General features: G+C 41.9%; 1 protein-coding gene across 1 annotated transcript in view; it reads right to left on the bottom strand.

The window, feature by feature from the left end:
* LOC126998451 (prostaglandin reductase 1-like) overlaps window positions 1-27,010 on the bottom strand; it is a 44,056-nt gene extending 17,046 nt beyond the window's left edge. Inside the window, exon 1 of the mRNA XM_050860147.1 lies at window positions 26,867-27,010. The gene's annotated coding sequence lies outside the window, so the exon portion shown is untranslated. The remainder of the gene's footprint in view (window positions 1-26,866) is intronic.
* Window positions 27,011-27,855: the final 845 nt, after the last annotated feature.

Below are 27,855 nucleotides of genomic sequence, written 5' to 3' on the forward strand. Positions count from 1 at the left end.
TTTAAGTACCCTTGAAAATGCCCAAAACACCTACGAAAGCTTGTCAAATATGTGTGCTTGGGCGCCGAAAGGTTTGAGAATTAATACAAGCCATGGTATGACATAGTTCTTGATTTCGGGATTCATAAGATATAGACATCATGGAGTATTACTAATTTCGGTTAATGGTCACTGTATATTATTTTGTCTGTATGAAGTGTTGCATCCATTCCGGACATCTTCCTTTGCCTTTCGCTGTTGTTAACGTTGACGAGGTAAACAAATGTAATGAAGCTAAACTTTCATTCCGTCTTCCCCGTGTTATGTTTTTATCCTCCCTTCTCCTTTGTTGTATACTTGCAACAATAAACTATCAATCAATCAATCACGTGACGAACGAACCAAGGCCATCCAACCTAACTTTCGGTCCCCTCCTGTCACACCAACTGATGAAGAAACATGCCTTGTTATGAACTCCTATTTCAGCCTCATCAAATAAAACTTCACTTCAGTCTCCATTAATGCACTCGACCCCCATATCATAACAGGCCGCGCACGCCAACTTTCGAAGCGCCACCACTGCATATAACTAGACTAACCATAAAACTAAACATAGTCATCATGCATTACATATGAATAAATGAGGAATCAAAACTCGCGAGGAGAAAACAACTTTACTGATCATTTTGAGATGGTTCCATAAAGATATCAGTAAACTTGCGGTACCTTGCATTCCACTAATATGGACAGGTAGATAGGCTTGTGAGGGAAAAGTGGAAGAGACAGCCAAGGAGTGTGTGGAGCGGAAAATACCTCATGGATGTGACGGAGCTTAGAGGTTGGGGGGGGGGGGGGCGTGCGGGAGGGACATAGTAGGGAGTGGGATGTAGATTCTCCTCTCAGTGGGCGGGAAGGGTGACCGAGTTGACAGGGAGAGAGCACTTGTGATGACAGAGCAACAAACGACAGACAGCACAGGTACCGAAAGCAGGAAGAAGTAGTAGGTCGGGATGGGTTGTCTGGGAAGTGGAGAATGAGGAACAGGCCCTCCCTTGGTAAAGCAAAAGCAATATCGATGAAAATTCCAGACGATAAACCCTCAGGAGTGATGCAACTGTGTGTGTGTGTGTGTGTGTGTGTGTGTGTGTGTGTGTGTGTGTGTGTGTGTGTGTGTACGCCAACAATCCAGGCAAAACCTTTTTATACCTATTCACTGTAACTTTCTTTTGTATGCAATAGAGATGGTGAAAGGTGGGGCGGAGAGAGGGAGGTAGGTGAAGAAGGAGGATGGGAAAGAATAAGGAGGAAATGGAGGGAGTTATGAGGGTGGAGGGTTGTGGCAGGGGGGGGCAGGAGGCAGGGCAGAGGTGGTCGAGGAGATAAGAGCTTTTTTTATTTATTTTTTATTTTACAACAAAGGAGGCAGCTCAAGGGCACAAAAAAAGGAAATAATAATATAAAAAAAAGTCCGCTACTCGCTGAACCTAAAAAAGAATCAGAAGAGGTGGCCGAAAGAGAGGTCAATTTCGGGAGGAGAGGTGTCCTGATACCCTTCTCTTGAAAGAATTCAAGTCGTAGGCAGGAGGAAATACAGATGAAGGAAGATTGTTCCAGAGTTTACCAGCGTGAGGGATGAAAGAGTGAAGATGCTGGTTAACTCTTGCATAAGGGGTTTGGACAGTATAGGGATGAGCATGAGTAGAAAGTCGTGTGCAGCGGGGCCGCGGGAGGGGGGGAGGCATGCAGTTAGCAAGTTCAGAAGAGCAGCCAGCGTGGAAATATCGATAGAAGATAGAAAGAGAGGCAACATCGCGACGGAATTTAAGAGGTAGAAGACTATCAGTAGGAGGAGGAGAGCTGATGAGACGAAGAGCCTTAGACACCACTCTGTCCAGAAGAGCTGTGTGAGTGGAGCCCCCCCACACGTGAGATGCATACTCCATACGAGGGCGGACAAGGCCCCTGTATATGGATAGCAACTGCGCGGGGGAGAAGAACTGGCGGAGACAATACAGAACGCCCAACCTCGAGGAAGCTGATTTAACGAGAGAGGAGATGTGAAGTTTCCAGTTGAGATTTTGAGTAAAGGATAGACCGAGGATGTTTAGTGTTGAAGATGGCGATAGCTGAGTGTTGTCGAAGAATAGGGGATAGGTATTTGGAAGATTGTGTCGAGTTGAGGTGGAGAAATTGAGTTTTTGAGGCATTGAAGGACACAAGGTTCCTTCTTCCCCAATCGGAAATGATAGCAAGGTCTGAGGTTAAGCGTTCTGCAGCCTCCAGTCTGGAGTCGTATAATTCCTGTTGAGAGGGTCTTCTATTGAAAGAAGTTGAATAGTGCAGAGAGGAGTCGTCGGCGTATGAGTGGACAGGACAGCTTGTTATGGAAAGAATATCACTGATGAATAACAGGAAGAGAGTGAGTGATAGGACAGAGCCCTGTGGAACACCACTGTTGATAGGTTTAGGGGAAGAACAGTGACCGTCTACCACCCCAGAGATAGAACGGCCGGAAAGGAAACTGGAGATAAAGGAACAGAGAGAGGGATAGAATCCGAAAGAGGGCAGTTTAGAAAGCAAAGACTTGTGCCAGACTCTATCGAAGGCTTTCGATATGTCTAGCGCAACAGAGAAAGTTTCACCGAAACGGCTAAGAGAGGATGACCAAGAGTCAGTTAAGAAAGCAAGAAGATCGCCAGTAGAACACCCCTTGCGGAACCCATACTGGCGATCAGATAGGTTAGAAGTGGAAAGGTGCTTTTGAATCTTCCGGTTAACTCGGTAGCTGCGGGCATCATGTTTCTTAAGGGGGGATCCTCGATTCAGAAAAACTTTTTTATTATTGCCATTAGAAACTTCCCGTTTTCTAGTATTGAAGAGCATGAAAAGAAATGGGTTTGCCATAAGTTTCATAGATATCTGATTAATTTTTTTTTTTTATAAATATTTTTGTTAAAATTTTTGGGGTTTTTTAAGTTTTAATATCTCTCTTCTAAATACTTGCAGAACATTTTACTTGGCATTTTCTGAAAGTATGATGTATATGGAAACTTTTCATCTTATTTTGTTTTCCGTAATTTGTTTATTTTCAAAAGTATGAATAAATAAGTAAAAATATCACATTTTTAAAGAAACTTTATTTTCAAACGCATGTACTTTATAGAAGATCAACAAAAAACTTCATTTTATAAGATTAAATTATTCTTTTATGTCCCACTAACTGAGAACTGAAAAGAAAATAAGAATTGATGTAAGTGGTGATGAGATATTTCCAATCAGATATCAGTAACTCACTAAAAAACAACATTTTGAGAAAATCGCGCTTAAAGATTTTACATGTAAATTTCACATATAAATATTAATCCTACAGTTTTTTTGCACATATAACATTTTTTCCAGAATTTTATAAGGAACATAAAGCAGTCATTGTTTTGTTTGGAAACGAAAAAAATATATGGTAAATGTTGATGTCTTTGGTGGTCACTCTACGGTTCCTTAAAATTTTCCTCCACCATATCCCTCCACTTTTTCATCCTTGCTTATCTTAGATCTTTTCCTCCTTGGAAGGGATATTTCCATTGACTTTTGGAGTCTTTTCTTTTCTAGTTTGACCTCGGTTCCAGATTCTGATATCCCTCCAAAGATTTCATGGAGCAAGGAACTTTCAATGTATCCTTTGTTATGTTCCAAGACGGTCATGTGGAAAGCAAACATAGTTGTTTGAGCACCATGAAACTTGGTTTTCAAGCATCTTTTCCACAGTTTGCTATGGAAGGATTCATTTTTGTTTTGCGTTCTCCCTTTTAAACATCGTGAGAGAAGAGTAGGTTGTGTCAAGTCTATATATACACCAAGCACAAGTTTCAGTTCACTCTCTGAAAGGTCAAGTTTTATTTTCATATTTTTATGAGAGGGTGGTGGTCTCTTCTCAGCCAAGGCTTTCTTATAAAAACACCAAGAATCCACCCCTTCTGGACATCTGCTATGTTTTGGAATTTCATCTGTGCTTGTCAGATGGAAAACTGCGTGCCACTCACGCCGAGTCAGTCCCGCATGGCAGCAGCAGCCTCTCGCTCCACCCAAACTGTCATACTGCAGTATGTAATAAAAAACATACTTCAATGGTCTAAATAACGTATAAACAATAAATATATGACCACTCATATGGCAACAGTACGCACTCAGCTGCCTCGTGGGGGTGGGATTTAACAGCGCTGAGACCTTTAAAATTTAAAGTTCTCGTACGGCTGGCGCGGCACTGAACTCTCCGAGCCCGGGACTACTTGAAACCATGAAAACCTAACAATGACAAATTTGAGCCCAAACCATGATTTGAATCGAGGATACCCCCTTAAAGCGAGAAAAATGAGAAAAAATCATCACTCACACAAACCATTTCATAATATATATCAACGCATTTGTGATCAGTTTATGCATCATCTATTTTGGGGGGATTATATCATGGCACAAATTTGGCCCGTCGCTGCTACAAGGTTAAGGATTGAGCCAAAGGCTTTAGATAGACAGGAAAGTAAAGCTATAGGGCGGTAGTTTGAGGGATTGGAACGGTCACCCTTCTTAGGCACAGGCTGTACAAAGGCATACTTCCAGCAGGAAGGAAAGGTAGATGTTGTTAGGCAGAGACGAAAGAATTTGACCAGGCAGGGTGTCAGCACGGAAGCACAGCTTTTAAGGACAATAGGAGGCACTCCATCTGGTCCATAAGCCTTCTGAGAGTTGAGGCCAGAGATGGCATTGAAAACATCATTTGGAAGAATCTTAATAACAGGCATAAAGGAGTCAGAGGGGGGATGAGTAGGAGGAATATGCCCAGAATCGTCCAAGGTGGAGTTCTTACAGAAAGTTTGAGCGAAGAGTTCAGCCTTAGAGACAGATGAGACGGCAGTGCTGCCGTCTGGGTTAAGGAGAGGAGGGAAAGAGGAAGAAGTGAAATTGGAGGAGATATTTTTGGCTAGATGCCAGAAATCACGGGAAGAATTAGAAGCAAGGTGTTGATATTTTCTATTAATGAAAGAAGTTTTGATAAGTCGGAGAATAGATTTGGCACGATTCCGGGCTGAAATGTAAAGGTCATAGTTAGCGGAAGTTTGAAGGGTCTGGAACCTTTTGTGAGCTGCTTCTCTATCTTTAATAGCACGAAAACAAGCATGATTAAACCAAGGCTTTTTAGCATGAGGAGTAGAGAAAGAACGTGGAATGTATGCCTCCATTCCAGAGACAATCACCTCTGAGGTGCGCTGGGCACACACAGAGGGGTCTCTCTCCTGGAAGCAGTAATCTTTCCACGGGAAATCGGAAAAGTACATCCTCAGGTCGTCCCACCGAGCTGAAGCAAAATGCCAGAAGCATCGCCTCTTCGGTGGGTCCAGATGATGTACAGGAGCGATAGGACAGGAAGCAGAAATAAGGTTATGATCGGAGGAGCCCAACGGAGAGAACAGTTTGACAGAATAAGCAGAAGGATTAGAGTTAAGGAAGAGGTCTAGAATGTTGGGCCTGTCTCCAAGACGGTCGGGAATACGAGTAGGGTGCTGAACCAACTGCTCTAGGTCGTTGAGGAGAGCAAAGTTGTAGGCTTGTTCACCAGGCTGGTCAGTGAAGGAGGATGAAAGCCAAAGCTGGTGGTGAACATTGAAATCTCCCAAGATGGAGATTTCAGCGGAGGGAGAGTGCGTCATGATGTGCTCCACTTTAGAATTCAAATAGTCAAAGAATTTTACTTAGTAGAGTTAGGTGAGAGATAAACAGCATAGATGTATTTAGTAATGGAATGACAATGAAGTCTTAGCCAGATGGTGGAAAATTCAGAAGAGTCAAGGTCGTGGGCACGAGAGCAAGTGATGTCGTTGCGCACGTAGGCGCAACATCCAGCTTTGGATTGAAATTTAGGATAGAGATAGTAGGAGGGAACAGAGTAGAGATTGCTGTCAGTAACCTCAGAAACCTGTGTTTCGGTGAGGAAGAGAAGGTGAGGTTTAGAGGAGGAGAGATGGTGTTCCACAGAATGAAAATTAGGACGAAGACCACGAAATGCAGAAATTGATGAGGAGGAGGTTCGAGGAGTTATCAGGATACCTCTCAAGTCGGCAGCCAGAAGGGGAGTCCTCCTTGGGGGAATTTATGGTCCCCCCCCCCCCAGGCGGGAACTCCGAGGCAGTGTTGATCTTCGCCATTTTGAATTTTGAATTTTGGGAAAAGGTGTGTGTGTTGTGTGAATGTAGTGCGGTGTAGAAAGAGAGAGGAACTGTCTTTAGAGAGCATGCTGAACTGCTCTCTGGTGTTGATGAGACAAAAGGGAAACGGTTAGTGAGGTAATGGGAAGGGTCTTTGAAGGGCTTCGACACCCTCCTCGCTTCCCATATATCCTCACCGGGAGTAGGTCACGCCCGTTCGGTAGGTGTCTTCCTACCTCCTCCACCTAAAGGAAAAGATATAGGAGACAGGGAAGGATTTTGTTTCTTTTGCCATCAACCCTCGCTGACTGGTAGGCCATATTTTACGATCTATTAATAAAGTCAAGGTTTTTACTACATTTATTTCTTTCTTATCTATTTATCCATTTTCATTATCATCATTCATGCACGCATCAATACAGTGCATGCACACAGCTTGACGCTTACAACCAAATAAATCTAAAGGAAGGCCTTATGAAAACTACAATAAACGACAATAAACGAACATCGCATATCAAAATATCAAGCAATATATCAATTTTATATGTAACATCTGCTGATTATCACATGAACGACAACAGCCATAAAACATTGATTCACTTGTGCTACATACATTAAAGGCACCATGAAAATAATGGAGGAATGAAGATAATGGTTAACTCTTGCAGACGAGATTTGAATAGCCATAGACTACTGGAATAGCATATAATATTTATATGGATGAGGTAGAGTAGAAAGTCGTGTGCAGCGGGGCCGTGGGAGGGGTGAAGCATGGCCTTCTAAAATTCAGAAGAGCAGTCAATATATCCATAGAAGACGGAGAGAGAGGCAACACTGAGGCAAAGTTTGAGAGGCAGAAGACTGGCAGTAAGAGGAGGTGAGTTGTGTGTGTGGAGCCCTCCCACACATGAGATGCATACTCCATAATAGGGCAGACAAGGCCCTTGTTTATGGACAGTAACCGAGAGGGGAAAATAAGGTGGTAGAGACGCCTATCCTCGATGAAGCTCATTTAGCAAGAGAGTAGATAGGAAGGTTTCATTTAAGATTCAGAGTTAAGTATAGGCCAAGAATGTTTAATATGGAAGAAGGGACCAGCTGAATGTCATCGAAGAGTGGGGGATAGGTGTTTGGAGGGTTGTGTTAGGAGGTTAAGTGGAGAAACTGTGCTTTCGAGACACTGAAGGACACCCAGTTTCTTCTGCCCCATTCAGAAATATTAGCAAAGACAGAATTTAAACGTTTTGTAATGTTCAACCTTGTGTCATGTAATTCCTATTGTGAGGGTCTTTTATTAAAAGAAGCTGAATAATGCAGAGTGGAGTCATCGGCATTGGAGTCGATAAAAGTTTGATCTGGAAAGATCATCAATTAAATAATGAGAGTGGGAAATAGAACTGAGCCATGCGGAACACTACTGTTATTATTGTTTGGGGCACAGCGGAAATTTATCAGCCTGAAAGGATACTGGAGATGAAGGGTACTACAAAGAGAGGGATAGATTATGTAGGAGGGCAGTTTGGAAAACAAAGCTGAGCAGCTAGCTGCCTCTGTCAAAAGCTTTCGAGATGTCTGACGCAACAACCCAAGATTTACCAAAATAAGTAGTCAGTTAGGAGAGCAAGATTACCCCCTTTGCGGAATCCGTATTGGTCTTCAGAGAGAAGGTTGGAAATTGATAGATGCTTAAGAAATTACCTATTAAGGATTATTTACAAAGATTTAGAAGAGCAAGAAAGTACAGTTGTAGGACTGTAGTTTGAATGGATTCAGCGGTCGCCCTTCTTAGACACAGGCCGAATATAGGCGTACTTCCAGCGGGGAGGAAAGATATGTTGAAAGGCAGATACAGAAAAGTTTGACCAGACAATGCTATTAAGCTGTTAAGGAAAATAGGAGAACTTTTATCGGGACCTTAAGCTTCTTGAGGACCGGAGAGGCATAGAAAACATTATTCGTAAGAAATTCTGTAACAGACATTGTGAAGTCAGAGGAGTCAGAGGAATAGGCCCTGAATCATTCAGAGTGGAATTATCAGGGAAAGTTTGAGCGAAGAATGCAGCTTTAGAGACAGATGTGACAGCTGTAGCAGGGCCGTGCAGAGGGGGGGGCGGAGGGGGCTCGAGCCCCTGCCCCTTTGAACCTTGGTGCCCGAAGTGTCCTTTTGCAGCATTTAAGGGGCGCCAAATTGAAGCTGAAAGTCATGAAATAACTAACCCGTAACTTCAAATCTTAGTTTTTTTTCTTCTTTTTTTGTGTATGTGTTTTATATATACTTAATGGTTGACTGGTTGTTAAATACCAGCATTTATTATAATAATACCCTGATCAGCGACCACTGGAACTGCAGAAGCTGTCAGACACGCGTTGGGCCTGCAGAGAAACAGCCCTTTGCACTCTGAGGAAGGTCCTCCCAGCTGTCATGGAGTTTCTTGAGCAAATGACACAGCAAGACCCTCCAGACTCTTCAGCAGGTGATGCAATGATTCTACTCAAGAGCATCAACTTTGAATTCTTCCTGTGTTTGGAAATCACCTGTCCAATCTTCCAGGTAACTGCGATGGCTTCTAATGCTTTGCAGCAGAAAGACATGGACCTGGGTGCAGCATACAAAGTTGTTAATGGAGTTTTACAGGAACTGGCACACAGCAGAACAGAGGAGAAGTTTGATAATATGTATAAACAGGCTACAGAGAAGGCTGCATCAGTGGGCCTGGACCCTCCAACTGAGATTCCTGGTCAAGCTAGGAGGAGGAAAATGCCAGCTAAGTATAAGTTCACTGCCACAACAGCTACCTTTGATCACACTTTCCCTACTTTGCAAGACTACTATCGTGTTAAAGTGTATTACGTTTTTGTGGACACAATGACACACGAGCTTCGGAGACGGTTCAAAGGAGAAGATAACTCCACTTGGGAATTCCTTAATGCTTTCCACAGCCTGATAGCTCCAGAGAACTGGAAAACAACAAATCCCCCAACATAAGTACTGCAAGCTGTGAAAAAACTCTGTCAGTTCTATAACATTGAAGTAGACATATTGCAGACAGAACTTAAGGTGTTCCATGCATCATACTCATGCCCCTCACCCATCAGTGTGACATCTATTCTTACAGTGGTCAAAGAAAACAATGCACATATGGTTTTCCCTAACTTGACTGAGCTGCTGAAGACATATGGCACCCTCTCGGTGTCTACAGCTACTGTGGAACGTTCTTTCTCAAAACTGAAGCTGGTGAAAACAAAACTTCGCACCCTTTGCAGAGAGGATAGGTTGTCAGACCTTCTTTTACTTGCGATTGAAAAGGATATTCCAGTCAACCTTAGTGAAGTCATTGATATTTTTAAATGCATGGGTAACAGGAAGTTGCTGTTGTAACTGCAAGAGAAGATGCCACTGTAATGTACACACACACACACACACCTTAGTGACCTTCTCTAAGTTCTCTTATCTATTCTTTCATCAATCAGTTACTTTTAGTTACATTAATAATATTATAAAATAACTATGAATAAAGCCTACATCATTGATGTCTATGATATCTGTTAATAAATGCAGGCTGGATTATGAAGCAATAAACATTTAAGATTTCAGAAATATGAACTTTATTATTACTGGCCACTCTCTACTAATTTATACATCGAGTAATTTGAGTATGAACAATGATGTGGTATGTTGTGATTCGATGTTATCTTTATGAATATGGGTTGCTACAATTCAGCCTGTTATAGTCAGGTATGCTTTTGTATCCTTTCTCAAATTCATGCTCCATGTGCCCCTTTTAAACTTTTGAGCCCCTGCCCCTCCAATGGTCTCTGCACGGCCCTGAGCTGTAGAGCCATCAGAGGGATGAGAATTATGAAGAAGTAATTTTATTGAGAGGCTACTAGAGTTGCCGCACATAAGCGGTCCTAGTAGCCGCGCCCCCTGCACCCACTCCGCTCCTGTGGACCGGACTGGCGTGCGAAAAGTGATCGTGTTATCTCTTAACTAAAAAAAAAGAGATCAACATAGCAATAATTATCACCCTAAGCCGATTTTCGAAATTATCAATAGGAAAAAATATAGTAATATGAAAGCATTAACTGTTCAGAGAAACCGTGAAAGCAAATAGATATTTATCAGCGACGGCTTAACCCGTGCAGTGTTTAGTACGTATATGCAAGCACGTACTTCTTATTATTGTTATTATAGTATTTCCACGAGAAACTGGCGGGTGGGGAAGTGGCGGGTGCGGGGTCAGCCCCGCCCCGCCCCGCACCCTGCCACACACTCTCAACACCTCTCGCTTCCTCTCATATGTCAGCTACTTACTACCTTTAAATTAATTTAATTAAATAATTGGATAATCCAATAAGGTCATATAGTGTTCAGATTGCTTCGTTTTAGGATAATATCAAATATTTTGTATAAATACCAGGACACTTGACAACGTTGTCAAGGGTCGTGGTATTTATGCAAAATATTTTTTGTTAGCCTAAAAACGAAATAATCTGAACACTATATGACCTTATTGGATTATCCAGTTATTTAATTAAATTAATTTAAAGGTAGTAAGTAGCTGACATATGAGAGGAAGCGAGAGGTGTTGAGAGTGTGTGGCAGAGTGCGGGGCAGGCTAGCCCCCGCACCCGCCACTTCCACACCGCCAGTTTCTCGTGGAAATACTATATTATATTATACTATATTATATTATATTATTATTATTATTATTATTATTATCATTATTTTAAGAGACAAAGCAATCAGAGAGGGAGTGGGGACACTATAAGATGCCTTTAGCAGCCCCGGAACACCTGAGACATCGCGAAAGAGAAAATGAACGTGAGAGAGAAGAGAGAAGAAAAGAAAGGACGAGAGAATGTAGATGATAGCAATGGTGGGGCAGAGGTCCATGATGGTGATGAGGGGCATGATGGCGATGAGGGGCATGATGGTGATGAGGGGCATGATGGTGATGAGGGGCATGATGGTGATGAGGGGCATGATGGTGATGAGGGGCATGATGGCGATGAGGGGCATGATGGTGATGAGGGGCATGATAGTGATGAGGGGCATGATGGTGATGAGGGGCATGATGGTGATGAGGGGCATGATGGTGATGAGGGTTATGATGCACTACAAACAATAAAAATCCTCGGCAGTGTTAAATCCTTGTAAAACAGATCGCCGTGAGATGGAACAGGAGTGAGGGATCTGGAGACAGGATGATACCTGGACTTTGATGAATTTCCCTTGATGTTTCACTAATCACACCACCTAGATACACATCTCAGATCATCGTTGATTGATTCACAAACCTCATGGCGCGCCTGAAGGGATTGTTTAGTTATAATCGGGGTCCGCGTAGCTACAAAGGGTTGCGCGCTGTGCGAAATAAATCCGTAATGTAGATGTTGAACAGCACAAGATTCGAGGCAGTCTCTTAGGGAACGCCAGAGTGCACCAAGTGCCAATCGCTGAAACGGCCATCGAGATTGACATGGAGTGTAAGCCGCCTCAACAACGGTGTGAGGGTGGACAGTACCGACCTACCAATACCGGAGCAGCATTCCATTTTGACTGACACGATCAAGTGCTGCTGACAAATCTAGTTGCACCACTCACATGACACCACGCCTCGTGACCACAGTCAAGAACAGAACGGAGTTCATGGGAGATGGTCAGAAGATCATCAATTGTTCCGAAACTTTACCGATAGGCGAACTGATTGTCTGGCAGCAAGCGGCAGCCCTCCAAGAAACGCTAAAGACGAGTTAACACCGGATATTCAAAGACTTTCGACAATATCAGAGTTAATGATATCAGTCGGTGGTTCGTATTGTCGGGGGATGGAGACCCTTTAGTATTCGGCATGTTCGCCGCCCTCCAGCACGCGGGGAGACGCCCAGATCGGATGAGACATTTGAAAACAGCGCTCAGTTGTGGAGCGTATTTAGCCTATACATTTGCAGATTTAAATAATTATACTGCAGTCATTTTTTATATTCATTACTCGAGGAGTATTAGAGAAGGATTTGGGAACTCATGAATGCAATGTCTGTCATACATATACATTGTTGTGGAGTAAATTCATGTAGGTGTATATCTGTTGTAAAATTTCAAGCATATTTTGTAGGTGTTTTATTCCTATAACTACATGTACGGTTTTACTACTTGAAATTAAATCACGAAAGCATACGGACATATATCTTGGACTTCAAAAAAATCGGAAATAAGAACTATCCATCAGAGACTGCATACTATTGATTTCAAATTTACGGTTTGCGTTCACTCCGCCTTGCGCTGTTCGCTTTTTTTTTTTTTTTTACAACAAAGGAGACAGCTCAAGGCACACAAAAGGAAACAATAATAAAAAAAAGCCCGCTACTCGCTGCTCCTAAAAAAAATCCAAAGAGGTGGCCGAAATTTCGGGAGGAGAGGTGTCCTGATACCCTCCTCTTGAAAGATTCGAAGGCAGGAGGAAATACAGATGAAGGAAGATTGTTCCAGAGTTTAACAGCGTGAAGGGTGAAAGAGTGAAAATGCGGGTTAACTCTAGCAAAAGGAGTTTGGACAGTATAGGGATGAGCATGAGTAGAAAGTCGCGTGCAGCGGGGCCGCGGGAGGGGGAGAGGCATGCAGTTAGCAAGTTCAGAAGAGCAGTCAGCGTGAAAATATCGATAGAAGATGGAAAGAGAGGCAGCATGGCGACGGAAATTAAGAGGTAGAAGACTATCAGTAAGAGGAGGAGAGCTGATGAGACGAAGAGCCTTAGACACCACTCTGTCCAAGAGAGCTGTGTGAGTGGAGCTCCCCACACGTGAGATGCATACTCCATACGAGGGCGGACAAGGCCCCTGTATATGGATAGCAACTGTGCGGGGGAGAAGAACTGGCGGAGACGATACAGAACGCCCAACCTCGAGGAAGTTGATTTAGTGAGAGAGGAGATGTGAAGTTTCCAGTTAAGATTTTGAGTTAAGAATACACCGAGACTGTTTAGTATTGAAGATGGTGACAGCTGAGTTTTGTCGAAGAATAGGGGATTGGTGTTTGGAAGATTGTGTCGAGTTGATAGGTGGAAAAATTGGATTTTTGCGGCATTGAAGGACATAAGGTTCCTTTTACCCCGATTGGAAATGACAGTAAGGTCTGAGGTTAAGCGTTCTGCAGCCTCCAGCTTGGAGTCATGTATAATTCCTGTTGAGAGGGTCTTCTGTTGAAAGAAGTTGAATAATGCAGAGTGGAGTCATCAGCGTATGAGTGGATAGGACAGTTTGTTAAGGAAAGAAGATAATTTATGAATAACAGAAAGAGATTGGGTGATAGGGCAGAGCCCTGTGGAACACCACTGTTGATAGGTTTAGGGGAAGAACAGTGACCGTCTACCACAGCAGAGATAGAACGGCCGGAAAGGAAACTGGAGATAAAGGAACAGAGAGAAGGATAGTATCCGAAAGAGGGCAATTTAGAAAGCAAAGACTTGTGCCAGACTCTATCGAAGGCTTTCGATATGTCTAGCGCAACTGAGAAAGTTTCACCGAAACGGCTAAGAGAGGATGACCAAGAATCAGTTAAGAAAGCAAGAAGATCGTCAGTAGAACGCCCCTTGCGGAACCCATACTGGCGATCATATAGAAGGTTTGAAGTGGAAAGGTGCTTTTGAATCTTCCGGTTAAGGATTGATTCTAAAGCTTTAGAGAGACAGGAAAGTAAAGCTATAGGGCGGTAGTTTGAGGGACTGGAACGGTCACCCTTCTTAGGCACAGGCTGTACGAAGGCGTACTTCCAGCAGGAAGGAAAGGTAGATGTTGATAGGCAGAGGCGAAAGAGTTTGCCCAGGCAGGGTGTCAGCACGGAAGCACAGTTTTTAAGGACAATAGGAGGCACTCCATAAGGTTCATAAGCCTTCTGAGAGTTGAGGCCAGAGAGGGCATAGAAAACATCATTCCTAAGAATCTTAATAACAGACATAAGGGAGTCAGAGGGGGGATAAGTAGGAAGAATATGCCCAGAATCGTCCAGAGTGGAGTTGTTACAGAAAGTTTGAGCGAAGAGTTCAGCCTTAGAGATAGATGAGACGGCAGTGCTGCCGTCTGGGTTAAGAAGAGGCGGGCAAGAGGAAGAAATGAAATTGGAGGAGATATTTTTGGCTAAGTGCCAGAAGTCTCAGGAATAATTAGAGAAAGCAAGATGTTGACATTTGCTATGGATAAAGTAGTTTTGGTGAGTCGAAGAATAGATTTGGCACGATTCCGGGCAGAAATGTAAAGGTCATGGTTAGCGGGAGTTCGAAGGCTCTGTTTGTGAGCTGCCTCTCTATCTTTGACAGCACGAGAACAAGCGTGATTAAACCAAGGCTTTTTATGGGGAGTAGAGAAAGTACGGTGGGTCCAGAGGGTGTACAGGAGCGATAGGACAAGATACAGAAATAAGGTTGTGATCGGAGGAGCCCAACGGAGAGAACAGTTTGACAGAGTAAGCAGAAGGGTTAGAGGTAAGGAAGAGGTCTAGTATGTTGGGCCGATCTCCAAGACGGTCGGGAATACGTGTAGGGTGATGAACCAACTGCTCTAGGTCATTGAGGAGAGCAAAGTTGTAGGCTTGTTCACCAGGCTGGTCAGTGAAAGAGGATGAAAGCCAAAGCTGGTGGTGAACATTGAAATCTCCCAAGATGGAGATTTCAGCGAAGGGAGAGTGGGTCAAAATGTGCTCCACTTTAGAGTTCAAGTAGTCAAAGAATTTTACATAGTTAGTAGAGTTGGGTGAGAGATAAACAGCACAGATGTATTTAGTATTAGAATGACAATGAGGTCTTAGCCAGATGGTGGAAAATTCAGAAGAGTCGAGGTCGTGGGCACGAAGGCAAGTGATGTCGTTGCGCACGTAGACGCAACATCCAGCTTTGGATTGAAATTTAGGATAGAGATAGTAGGAGGGAACAGAGTAGAGATTGCTGTCAGTAGCCTCAGATACCTGTGTTTCGGTGAGAGAAGGTGAGGTTTAGAGGAGGAGAGATGGTGCTCCACAGAATGAAAATTAGAACGAAGACCGCGAGTGTTGCAGAAATTGATAAGAAAAAGGTTCGAGGACTTATCAAGACAAGTCTCAGGTCGGCAACCAGAAGGGGAGTCCTCCCTGGGGGAGTTTGTGGTCCCCCCCCCAGGCGGGGACTCCGAGACACCGTTGTTGAACGCCATTTTGAATTTTGAATTTTGGAAAAGGTGTGTGTGTTGTGTGAATGTAGTGTGGTGTGGATAGAGAGAGGATCTCTCTTTAGAGAGCATGCTGAACTACTCTGGTGTAGATGAGACAATAGGGAAACGGTTTGTGAGGTAATGGAGAGGGTCTTTGGAGGGCTTCAGCACCCTCCTCACTTCCCATATATACCTCACCGGGTGTGGCTTGCGCCCGTTCTACCTACTCCAGCTACCGATTTAATATTTTTCTTTTATATCCGTATGTGGCTGTTATGTAAAGAGATCGGTGCTACTTAGCGTGCGGTCTACAGCGGTATTTGTAGTCTAGCCCAGTATGTGTGGTCTAAGCTACATAATGATCTGACCTGTCTTCCGAGACCTCATTTGATGTATTGCTACCTGAGTGCTCCTGACCTGAGTAATGACCTAACCAGTCGCCTTGGCCTAAGTTATGTAATGACTTGACCTGTTTCCAGAGACTCAGCTTGTGTTTTCTTGTCACCTCAGTGCTCTTGACCGGACTATATAAAATGACAATCGCAGAACACCCGCATCACCATCCTCCTTACACCGAAGTCGATAACATCAGTACAACTCATTCTGCTATATAAATGCAGTGCTGTTAAAAGATTTCTACAGACGCGTCATTTTGACAGGAAAAAGCAGTTGCTTTTTTTACGAGAAAACAATCTTCTGGATAATAATAAATGATTATTCGGCACTATTCAACTTTTTTTCATCATCCTGCAGTATAAGGTTCCTGTAGCTGAGGTATACTGCACGCTGAATTGTAAATATAGTGGTATGTACACCGCACGCTTAAGTGTAAATGACCGGGTAGACCGCACACTAAAGCGACATCAAGAGATCTGTATTTAACGTTTTCACTATGTATATGTGGAAAGTGTATTTTTTTACAGCAGGGAAGCCAGTGGGTGGAGAGGTGTCTCTATACCCTCCTCTAGAAAGTTAAAATCGAAGGCAGGAGGAAATACAGACGAAGAAATGTTGTTTCAGTTTTTTTTTCCAACAGAAGGAATAAACTAATTAAGATGCTTGGTAACTCTTGCATAAGGTATTTGGATGCAGAGGTGGGCGCGGTACTGAAAAATCAGTAGTGCGATTGCGATAGTGCGGTACTTTTTCCGGAGTAGTGCGGTTGCGGTAGTACGGTCCCAATTTTTTTCTTTTCCAGTGCGGTACGCGGTGTGTGGTACTGCGGTAGCGGCAGTCAAAATAAAAAAAAATATTTCAGTGCCAATCCTGGCTATCCAAACAAAGGAAACATGCTTAAAATAGTACAATTGCCTGAAGGGAAGGGAATGGGGAGGAGTGGATGAGGCAGAAAACGACAGGGAGAGGGAGGGAAAGATATCTGTGTGGGACATGTCTTTTTTGTGGTCAGTACTGCAACTTTCCGAGGGAGGAGGGAGGGGACAGGGAAGGGGGAAGAGGAGAGATCAGCGTCATGTGAGAGAGGAGGAAGTGGGGGGTGGGAAGGAAGGAAGGAAGGAAGGAAGGAAGGGTGGTGCGACCTTGAATAACAGCTGCGGTAGGGGAGGAAAGGTAGGTAGGATATGGGGGTGAAGGGGAAGGGGAGGGGAGGAAGGGGAGGAATTCTCCGGCGTTTGAACGAAAACAAAAGATTACTAACATAGGAAAGTCATGACGGGAACAGTGTGAAACGTTATTCAAACTGTCCAAAATATTAAGACAAAATACATCCACTGGTAATAGCGAGACATCGACCGTGGGAAAGCTCTAAGCACGTGGAAATTTGAATCGAGGAGATGATGATAATAATAATAATAATAATAATAATAATAATAATAATAATAATAATAATGTCAATAATAAATTATTATTATTATTATTATTATTATTATTATAATCAAACAATATTGATCTTGGCTACATTGAAGAGAGAGAGAGAGAGAGAGAGAGAGAGAGAGAGAGAGAGAGAGAGAGAGAGAGAGAGAGAGAGAGAGAGAGAGAGAGAGAGAGAGAGAAGTTACAATGAAGTTAAAAAAAATAGATAGAGTATGTTTAACTATGTTGTGCATCAAAGAAAACTTTGTACGGGACATGAACGGCGATCATGTTACCACAGTCATCGTCAGAGGCAGTCATGGCCTTGGGTTGAGTGACGAACAAATTTACTCTGAGTTATTCGCGTTTGGTATTGAGGATATGTTATCAACTTATCAGACATGTCTGATGATGATTCAGTAACTATTAAAAACTATGTAAAATCGAGTGAGAGTACCGTCATTTAATATGCACCAACGAGAGGCATAACCAACATATATAAGGTGGGTTTAAATTTTTTTTCACTCTGCTAAACCACTTCTTGCATGTTTTTCCATTATATTACAATTGCTTAGGATTTTTTAAGCTCATAAAAAAAATGAAAAATCGGCCGGCACCACGAACGGGGTCCGGAGTTGAAATGGCCGGCACCGCGCGGGTTAAAGAAGACTCGCAGTGTAGTAGTTTAGTCTGTCTATTTAGTATTTAATTTTGAACAATAACTGAAAAGTCAGAATGACTGAATCACTGATTCTGATGACTGGTAACGATTGACTGATTGAGTCCGATTCACTGTAAAAAAAAAAAAATAATAATAAAATAAAAAATAAAAAATCTGTGAGCATGCCGCGCTGCAAATGTCGTTTTAGATAGTTTTCAAAGTACCGCAAAAAAATACCGCAGGATTTTTTAGTGCGGTCCGCGGTAGTGCGGTATTTTCAGAAATTTTGCGGTAGAGAGGTAGTACGGTACTTTTTTGTGATGCGGTACTACCGCACTACCGCACTGAGTACCGCACTTGCCCACCTCTGTTTGGATGAAACAGGGATGAGCAAAAGTAGAATGTCGTGTGCAGCGGGGCTGCGAGAGGGGGGGGGGGGGGTTATGAAGTTGACAAGTTCAAAAAAGCAGTCAGCATGAAAATATCGATAGAAGGTTGAGATACAACAGTGCGGCGGAACTGCAGAAGAGGCAGAAGACTGCTAGTAAGAGGAGGAAAGTTGATGAGACGAAGACCATTTGATTCCACTTTGTCTAGCAAAGATGTGTGTGTGTGCAGCCCTCCAGCACATAATATGCATACTCCATGCGATGGCGGACAACACCCCTGTATATGGACAGCATCTCCTAGAGTCCAGGGGTTCCCAACCTGGGGTGCATGTACACCCCCAGTGGTACATTTGCAATTTTCAGGGGTTACATTGGGTCCGAGAGAAATAACCACCACTGTATAATACATGGTGTTGTAATCTGCATTCAAATTGCACAATGTCGTTTTTTTTTTTTCAATTTCCTCATTTTAGTAAGCAAAACTGTTATTTAAATTATATCATCAGTCTACACATACAGATTTCATTACAAAATAATATCAAAACATTACAATTTCATCGTTTTTTTTTCCTATTTTTTTTGGGGTACACGGGAACCTAAAAAAATGCCCAAGGGATACAGAGGAACGAAATGGTTGGGAACCCCTGTCCTAGACCTTGGGCACTCTGTCAATGCACTCCTCGGCAGTTTTGCGAGTTTCACGTTTAAAGATATCCCACAAATCTCCAGGATGCTCTAGCTAGAGTACCAAGCACTTCAGACCGAGTTGAGTGTCACCGCATACTCCTGAGCACACGCCTGTTCCCTCAGTTTCTCAAGATGGAACCCTGGCGGGTTTCCTGTATCCAGCGGATCCCTACACTACTGACTGCACCAATGCTATTTTGGAGTTACTGGATAGTTATTTTTGTTTGTATTGTACTTCGTGGATCAAAATACCTAAGGTACGAGAGCGGTGTCCTGGAAGACCCTGGTTTATCGCTCCGCTGCCACAAACTGGCAATTTTCAATCGTCGCCAAGTGACCGAAGACAACCCATATACTGTCCTGTTGACCCATGAACCCGCCGGATTCTAGCGAGACTCCCTGGAGTGGATCAAGTAGAGTTCGGGGGATTGTGGAGCCAAGTAAGAATGGCACAGCTATAAAATATTTGACTGTGACACTATCGGGCTGGGACCAACCAACAGGGCCCACTATGAAAGCCTACTACAGCTACAGGCAGAACTAATTAAAAAATCATTAGATAGGTTAACTCAATTATTTAGCAATTTAGAACTGGTGGCCATCTTCAAAAATTTCTTGTGGGATATCTGTAAGTTCTCTCAGGCCACTGAGCATGCTTGACGCCCATAGTTCGGCTCAAACCCCGGCTGGCAAAGACTGGAAAAGTTTCCGGAAAAATAGAAACCTTCCACGGAAAGTTTCCGGAAAAATAGAAACCTTCCACGGAAAGTTTCCGAAAAAATAGAAACCTTCCACGGAAAGTTTCCGGAAAAATAGAAACCTTCCACGGAAAGTTTCCGAAAAAATAGAAACCTTCCACGGAAAGTTTCCGGAAAAATAGAAACCTTCCACGGAAAGTTTCCGGGAATTTTCAGGGCCAGGTAATTTTTGGAAATTTTCACATTGTCCACACGTGTACTAATGTATTGATAAATATACTAGTTTTGGTTACTATAACTATTAATTACAAATTTTAAAGCAATAAAGAAATGTATTTCCATACAATTACAATAGCTACATTCATGTTATATTAGGTTATATTACGCAATTCTGGGTAGGGTTAACCTACGTACTTATTACCTACGTAAGCTGTAGTTTTATGATAACTGCAGTACACTTTTTACTGTCCTATCAGTATGTTCCTTCTCTCTCTCTCTCTCTCTCTCTCTCTCTCTCTCTCTCTCTCTCTCTCTCTCTCTCTCTGTGTGTGTGTGTGTGTGTGTGTGTGTGTCAAGCAGGCACTGGATAATATTGTAATTATACAGCAAACTTAGTAAACATATGAATCATCTGTACTGAACGTGTCAAGCGACTCCAGTTACCAGCACCAGTCCTGTCCTGATCACTTGTGATCAGACTTACCAGGGAGGCTCAGTGTGCCTCTCGCAGTATGATGCAAAGCATTTTGAAACATTTAGTATCAAGCTAAGGAAGGTACGACGCTAGAGAGTAATGTCACGGTTTTGAGAATGTTTAGCCTGGTGGCGGTATCTGGCAACTATACCACGGTGACGCATGCACTGGTGAGTGACGCGTATCACTGTGTACAGTGTGTGTGTGTGACCGTGAAATTATAATATTGTATAATATTATATTATATTATAGTATAATGTGGTTAGAAATATACCAGATTACATGAATTCAATTTAGAAATGCGATAATGAATGTCTTCTACATGATGATGATGACGATGACGACGAGGTAAAACATCACGAACAGTCTGAAACACTTTTTCTTATTAAACTTTGAAAATACCGTGTGCAATGCTGTCCTTCAGAGGCAGGCAGTGACTAATGCTCCTTACCATCAAACAGCAAACAGGCTTGAGGGTCTGTTTAACTCGCAGCCTTAATTCCAGACACTATAAAGCCTCAAAGACAATTTAGATCATCAAAAATCTAAAATCATTTATCCGTGAAGATTACGTAATATCTAAGTATAAATACGTGTGTGTGTGTGTGTGTGTGTGTGTGTGTGTGTGTGTGTTGAGTGCGAGCGCGGAAAAGCCCGCGGTCGACGACGCCATCATGTGAACGTTTATAGCCTATTATTAGCCTCTTCCATTTAGCGTAACCCGTTTCTGGGTCGTGATCTGTAGAGTCCCTTGATAGATAGAGTCCCGACAACCAAAGATTTGGACGCCATTATTGGTCCTGTTTTCACCACGAGAGCGTGTGCTAGCGTTTGAAAAGCACGGCGAAAACAGGCCCAATAATGGCGTCCAAATCTTAGGTAGTCGGGACTCTATAAGGGACTCTACAGATCACGACCCAAAAACAGGTTACGCTAAATGGAAGACGCTATTACGTATAAAAATTTTAATAAAGAACAAGATCTCGGCTGTCAGGGATTATTTTTGTTTGTTAAAAAGCATAACAATCTCCCTTAATAAGTGCAGTATATTCTTAAATGTATCATAGTTTGATAAACAACTTAGAATTACTCTTGACTAAATTTGACCGAAACTAAAAGCTCGTGTCAAAATGTAGCGACAGAGCCTAAAGAAAAAAATGTTTATTAAGCATTAGCGACGGGCACTTTTGGTAAATATCTATCTTAAAATTATGGAGAGTGCACCGGTGACCACCGATCACCACAACAGTACAATTTCGATAGGATGTAATAATTTTCATGTCGCGTGGAGGGGTTGTCAGATGTCGCTTTCTGAACGAAACTTACTGGACAGTGTAACACTTCTCTCTATAGCCGAGTGTACATTTGTATTAAAAGGTGAACAATGCTTTATACAAGACTCATTTCTCCTCAGCAAGATTTATAACCTTTTTCTTGATAACCTTTAAGGAATGGGGAGGCTGTGACTGAGTGATCAGGGTGCAGCTGTGGTGTATTCTAGTTTCAGAGTTCAAGTCCCGCCGGGGGCTGGCCATTTTTCAAGCTGCCGTCGAGTGGCTATGAATTGTCTCTGATAGCGAGTGCATCAGAGAGCACCGGAGGGCAGCACGAGCCTCAAAAGGCGTCACTTGAAAAAATCCTGCCAGCGCCACAAACGGGCTAACGAGGGACATTCACCAACAGCCCCCTAAAACTGAAGTCTAAACATGCAACAACCAGTCTAAACACGCAACACTAACCACGCCCCCCCCCAAAAAAAAAGCCAAAAGGCGCCATGAGCAAACTTGTAGTTTTCTCTAATCCTCAAAATTCCCGAAAATTCCCAAAATACCAGTGAAAAGTTTTTCAGTTCGGAATTCTCGGAGATTTTACCTTACTCAAACCCTAAAATTTGTTGACCAGATTTGTATAACCAGATTAGAAAAGATGTTGATTGGGGTATCCGGTCATGGCTAAAGTTAAGAAAACAACCTAAGAAGGGCGTCACATGCAAGATACATGTGACACCACAGGACACAGCGTGAACAGAGGGGAAAAAACAAAATAATAAGACCAAGGGACCCAGGGACGTACTGACATCAAGAAGAAAGGAAATCCGGTGATAGTGCTGGCGAGCCCTAATGCTAGATCACTACCGAACAACATGCTGAAAAATCACTGCATCGCGGCACACTTATTGCTTCACCTGTTGCCGACATAACTAAACAGTAGTTAAGGTGTTAGGAATGAACTCCTTGGTATCAACGGTCCATTAATGGCGTCACGTAAACGAATATGTTAGTAACAGTGTTGTCAGCTCATATCAGAGGGCGCGGGAGGACTCACCATTAGGATCACTTGAATCTAATTTCCATACAAAACAGTTCCGTCATGACGCCTCGAACGACATGAACATGATAATGGAAGTGACCCTGTGAGAACAGACGGTTATCGCTGTTCCAGGAAGCTGCTGAATCATATGGCGATAAGCGGTAAAGTGTGATAGATAACGAGTACGGCTCCGTGACAGGGCTAAGTGCACTGTGGTGTGAGCCCCCAGTCATCCTAAGTATTCATATCTGCCTAAACACATACGAAGCATGATCTGCATGTTTATTATTTTAATTTTTTTATCGTCACTATAGTTGAGAATGTTGGAAAGTCCAGAATCTCTCTCTCTCTCTCTCTCTCTCTCTCTCTCTCTCTCTCTCTCTCTCTCTCTCTCTCTCTCTCTCTTATGGTCACTTATAGTTGAGGATGTTGGAAAGTCCAGGATCTCTCTCTCTCTCTCTCTCTCTCTCTCTCTCTCTCTCTCTCTCTCTCTCTCTCTCTCTGATGGTCACTATAGTTGAGGATGTTGGGAAGTCCAGGATCTCTCTCTCTCTCATAGATGCATTAATTCACTTTTATATAATGAAGTTCTTGTTGTTTTTGCATATCACTAAACACCTTCAATAAACCTGTAGAGGCAGAGGTGTGAGTGTGGGAGAAGGTGAACGCCTGATGACCACGCAAGATCGCCTCTTGTTTGTTCAGTGCGGGGCCCCTGCCAGACAGAGAACAGCAATGACAGCGAGAAGGAATGGACGGTAGTTTAACCCAGATGGTGAAAAATTTCACCAGATTTGGGAAATCTGATGAAGGATTTGGCTCGGTGAAAAGAAATTAAGAATTTCGAACCAAACATTATTTTGTGAAATCTGGTGAGAATCTATCTAAACAATGACTTCAAAGCTAAAATTTGATACAAAGAGGTAAAGGTAAACTTTAGGGCATAAGCTAGAGTTGCGCGTGGCCGTGGTGCACTGGCCTTAAGCCTGTGGTGGGTGACAAGGCCAGTGTGATATCCGGGTTACCACAGTGTACCTTCACCAGATATACACATCTATAGGGGAGGATCAACAGCTGCACGCCGACTGCCCCAGGCCAGGATTCAAACCCCGGCCAGCGGATTCCTAGCTAGGCACGCTAATCCCTGCACCACGGAGGAGCACGTCTTATGAGCCAATATGCAAATCAAATGTAAAATAAAATGCTGAATAGTACTGTGCTAATTTAGTCACGTCTAATTAAGGAGGGAATTTGTTGTACTAAGTTTGAAGTTACCAGTGGGATGCTTGCAAAATATAATTATGTCAGATATTCATGATAGTTAATTGTTGGAATGCCTTTTCGTTTTAGTAAACAAAGAGGAAGACGTACATTTCCAGTACCTTTTTTATATTTTTACTAAGCTGAAGGTTATATAAATATGTACGATTTTCATTCCAAAGTATTTTTTTTTTCCTCAGCAGAAAAATGTTAACACTTTTTCACTGTTTCTTTCTCAAAATATAGGTTACTGGATACAGGCACAGGATACATGAAAAGGATACATAATATAAGGTTACAGCATACCATACCTACAGATGCAGGACATAACTTTTTTTTTACCAAACTGAAGGAGAAAGATAATACCGTAAAACTTCTTACTTGTTAAGATAGTAACATTAAGATTCGTTAAAACTAAAATTTATACCTTATCAACTTGAATCGTTGGTGAAAGCTGGTGAAATTTTCATGACTGGTAAAAGCATCCTCTCACGATCTGGCAACGCTGATGGACGGAAAGAGGACAACGTACAGTGGGCCCAGTCGTAAACACTTCAACACTCGTTCAATGGGATGGTGACTCAGCTCTGCCATACAAGAATGTATAGGTTTCCAAGTGAGCATTTACTTAATAATTTGCAACTGCCGTCAACAAACTATCATGATATACAACAGACTCCCGTGTTGATAATATACTAAAAGTGTTATCAATGACGAATGGAATGATGTCTAAGGATTTGATGAAATGTCACATTGTAGTACGGAACATTACGACTCAATCCCGAATAAATAAAAATAGGTAAGGAGTAACACACACACACACACACACACACACACACACACACACACAATTATTATTATTATTATTATTATTATTATTATTATTATCAGCATCAGCATTGTATATACATGTATTTTGCCCACACAATGTATGTATATTTTCAGCTATATAGGGCTGCAATTTTCCCCTATTAAACCGTTTTATTATTATTATTATTATTATTATTATTATTATTATTATTATTATTATTATTATTACACATATGAACCCGTAGTGTAGTGGATAGCGCGCTCGAGCCTCACAAACACGAGGTTCTAGGTTCGATTCACGGGCAGAGTGGAGTCGGATGGGCAGTCTTCTTCAGTCCGTGCCCCGCGGCTATATAGTAACATGTCGGGACACTGAATAAATCCGCCCCTTCCCGCGCATGACGTATTCTGGCATTTCTGGGGTACACTGAGCTGAGAACTCAGGAGCTCTGAAGTCACAGTCGTGTGTGGTGTTGCGGTCGTGTCCGCTAGCCATCGCGATACTTTTCCCCATCGACGCCATGCCCAACACTTGTGCAGTTATATATATATATATATATATATATATATATATCTATATATATATATATTGATATATATATATATATATATATATATATATATATATATATATATATATATATCTCTATATATATATATATATATATATATAGAGATATATATATATATATATATATATATATATATATATATATATATATATATATATATATATATAACATGCAAAATTACAGATTTACGATGACAGTGATGTCACTAATATAGCCTGTCTGGCGCAACATCAGATAGTATCCTCTGCTGTAATCAGGGGCGATACCAAACATTGTAGACATCGGGGACTTAAACCCTGTCTGTCAAAGGGGAGGGGTCCGGGTGTATGCTCTCCTGGGGAAAAAAAAAAACAATCCCATTGATAGTGACTTCTGGGGACTTAGGGGACTTTGGTATAATGACAAAATTAATTTATGATACGTCCTACACTAGAATCAAGTTACTGTATAATGAATTAAGTAAAAAAAAAAAGTATATCATAACACCTTAAAACCTTAAAAAAAGATCTGGGGCTTTTGATGAAAGATTTGGGGCTGAAGCCCTAAAGCCACCCTCCCCCGCCGCCTATATGGTTGTAATAAATGAGTGGGCCCAAAGAGTTTTATAACCATAATTCTTGTAGTAGTAGATGTCCTACCTTATCCTCATGTTTACTGAATTATGAAACCCATGTGAAGAGCAAGGAAACCATATAAGTCTATCGTTAAACCAGTTTTCCAATCTAAGTTTTCATAAACGAATTGTTAAATCGATCGATTCTTGATAGTCATGAAAATTAACCTATTACCAAGTCTTTACAATAAAAAAATCAACCTATAACATTACATTGTGGTAACAAAAATTTAATGTAAGAACTAAATAAACGTTAAAAGTTGACATTTTACTGTAGTCTCTGATCAAGCATTACTTCATCCATTTTCTGTCATCGCTGCCCCATTTACGTCACGGCTATACCTCCCATCCCTCCCTCATACTCCCTCTTCCTCGATGCGCGTGTCCCGAGATTCCTTATATTGACATTGGTACTGGCTAGCGATCTCGAGTCTAACACGTGGCCAACCCATGGTGAACTACACGCACGCACGCCCAAAGTACATTGTTGAAGCAGGCAGTGTCCATAAAATTAAGCAAATGTTGGATAAATATATATTGAGAGACAGGATCAATATATCCGAGCTTAATTGGGCTCAGGCCCTGATTGTTATGTAAATTAGGTAAACACGCATATACCTGTATGCATATTTTAGCTTTGAATGGATTGATTATAAATGTAAAAACATATTGGCTATTCTTTATAGTTCTTATATTTTAGGGTTACCATGGAGTTAAAATGATCGAGTTGTGTCTAATACATTTGTTTATATATTGCAGTTACGTTGCGAGATCGGGTTATAAGTATATACAGATTGCTGTACGAAAGATGATTTCAACATTCATCCGAAAAGTCCAAAAAAATGCATACCGTAGTATACAAGCTGAATCTACATAAAAACTACGAATATTAAAAGATGCAGAGGGCAGGAACCCTACACGAGAGCCACGGAGCACACGCGACACAAGAGTTCAATATCCCCTCTGTTGCCCAGGAACGATGTACTAAAAACAAGACACTTCCTTACCTGAGCCTTAACCGTGTTGGGAGAAGCAGCGAAGAGGCGAGAGTGGGCGGAGGAAGTAGCGGAGAATGATAACGCCCCCTTCCCTTCAAGGCCGTTCGTTCACTGCCTGGCAGTTGCCAAAGGCTACAGGGTTGCCATCCTCGCAGCAGAGAATTATATCGTGCAGTGTACTCAAAATTATCGTATTTACACCCAAATTGTCGTACAGCCGGGAGAGACAGGGAATATATATATATATATATATATATATATATATATATATATATATATATATATATATATATATATATATATATATATATATATATATATATATATATATATATATATATATATATATATATATATATATATATATATATATATATATATATATATATATATATAAAACTTAAATATTGTAACACGTATATGAAGTACCTTAGGGCCGCTTTCACAGTCGTTTTGTTTGTTTTGATCGTTACCAATGGCGGCGATCGCCTCTGTAGAATTACCACTTAAAACTGGCCTATGGGGTAGTGGCGGCTGCGGGGTTAGCCCACAGAGTTATATACTAGACTCTAGACTCTAGCTAGCCAACATTATGATGTTTTGGAAAACTGAGCCGATCATCGTGTTGATGAGACATTGCTGCATATCATGATCACAAATTTATTGCACGTAGGTAAACACCTACAATAAAATAATGAGAAAAAATTATGGTAGTGTATAAACATTTTTGTTCACCTTTTTTGCTCCAACTCCTCGTCATTCATGCACTTTTTATTGCATTAAAATTTCGTTTACAGTTTCACATTCAGAACATTTTTCCGATTCAGGTGGTATATGACATGTACCAATGTAACAATAATCAGGGGATAAAAAATGGACAAGAAAATAACAAGTCTATCTGACAGAGGATCGCCGAGGCGCTGCTAACTTGATAATAGCAGTAGCAGAGTAGCAGACATAACTATGTGATATTAAATTTCTCTGTCTCGCCATCCGTC

Source organism: Eriocheir sinensis, chromosome 2 (assembly GCF_024679095.1).
Source record: "Eriocheir sinensis breed Jianghai 21 chromosome 2, ASM2467909v1, whole genome shotgun sequence".
Taxonomy (NCBI): domain Eukaryota; kingdom Metazoa; phylum Arthropoda; class Malacostraca; order Decapoda; family Varunidae; genus Eriocheir; species Eriocheir sinensis.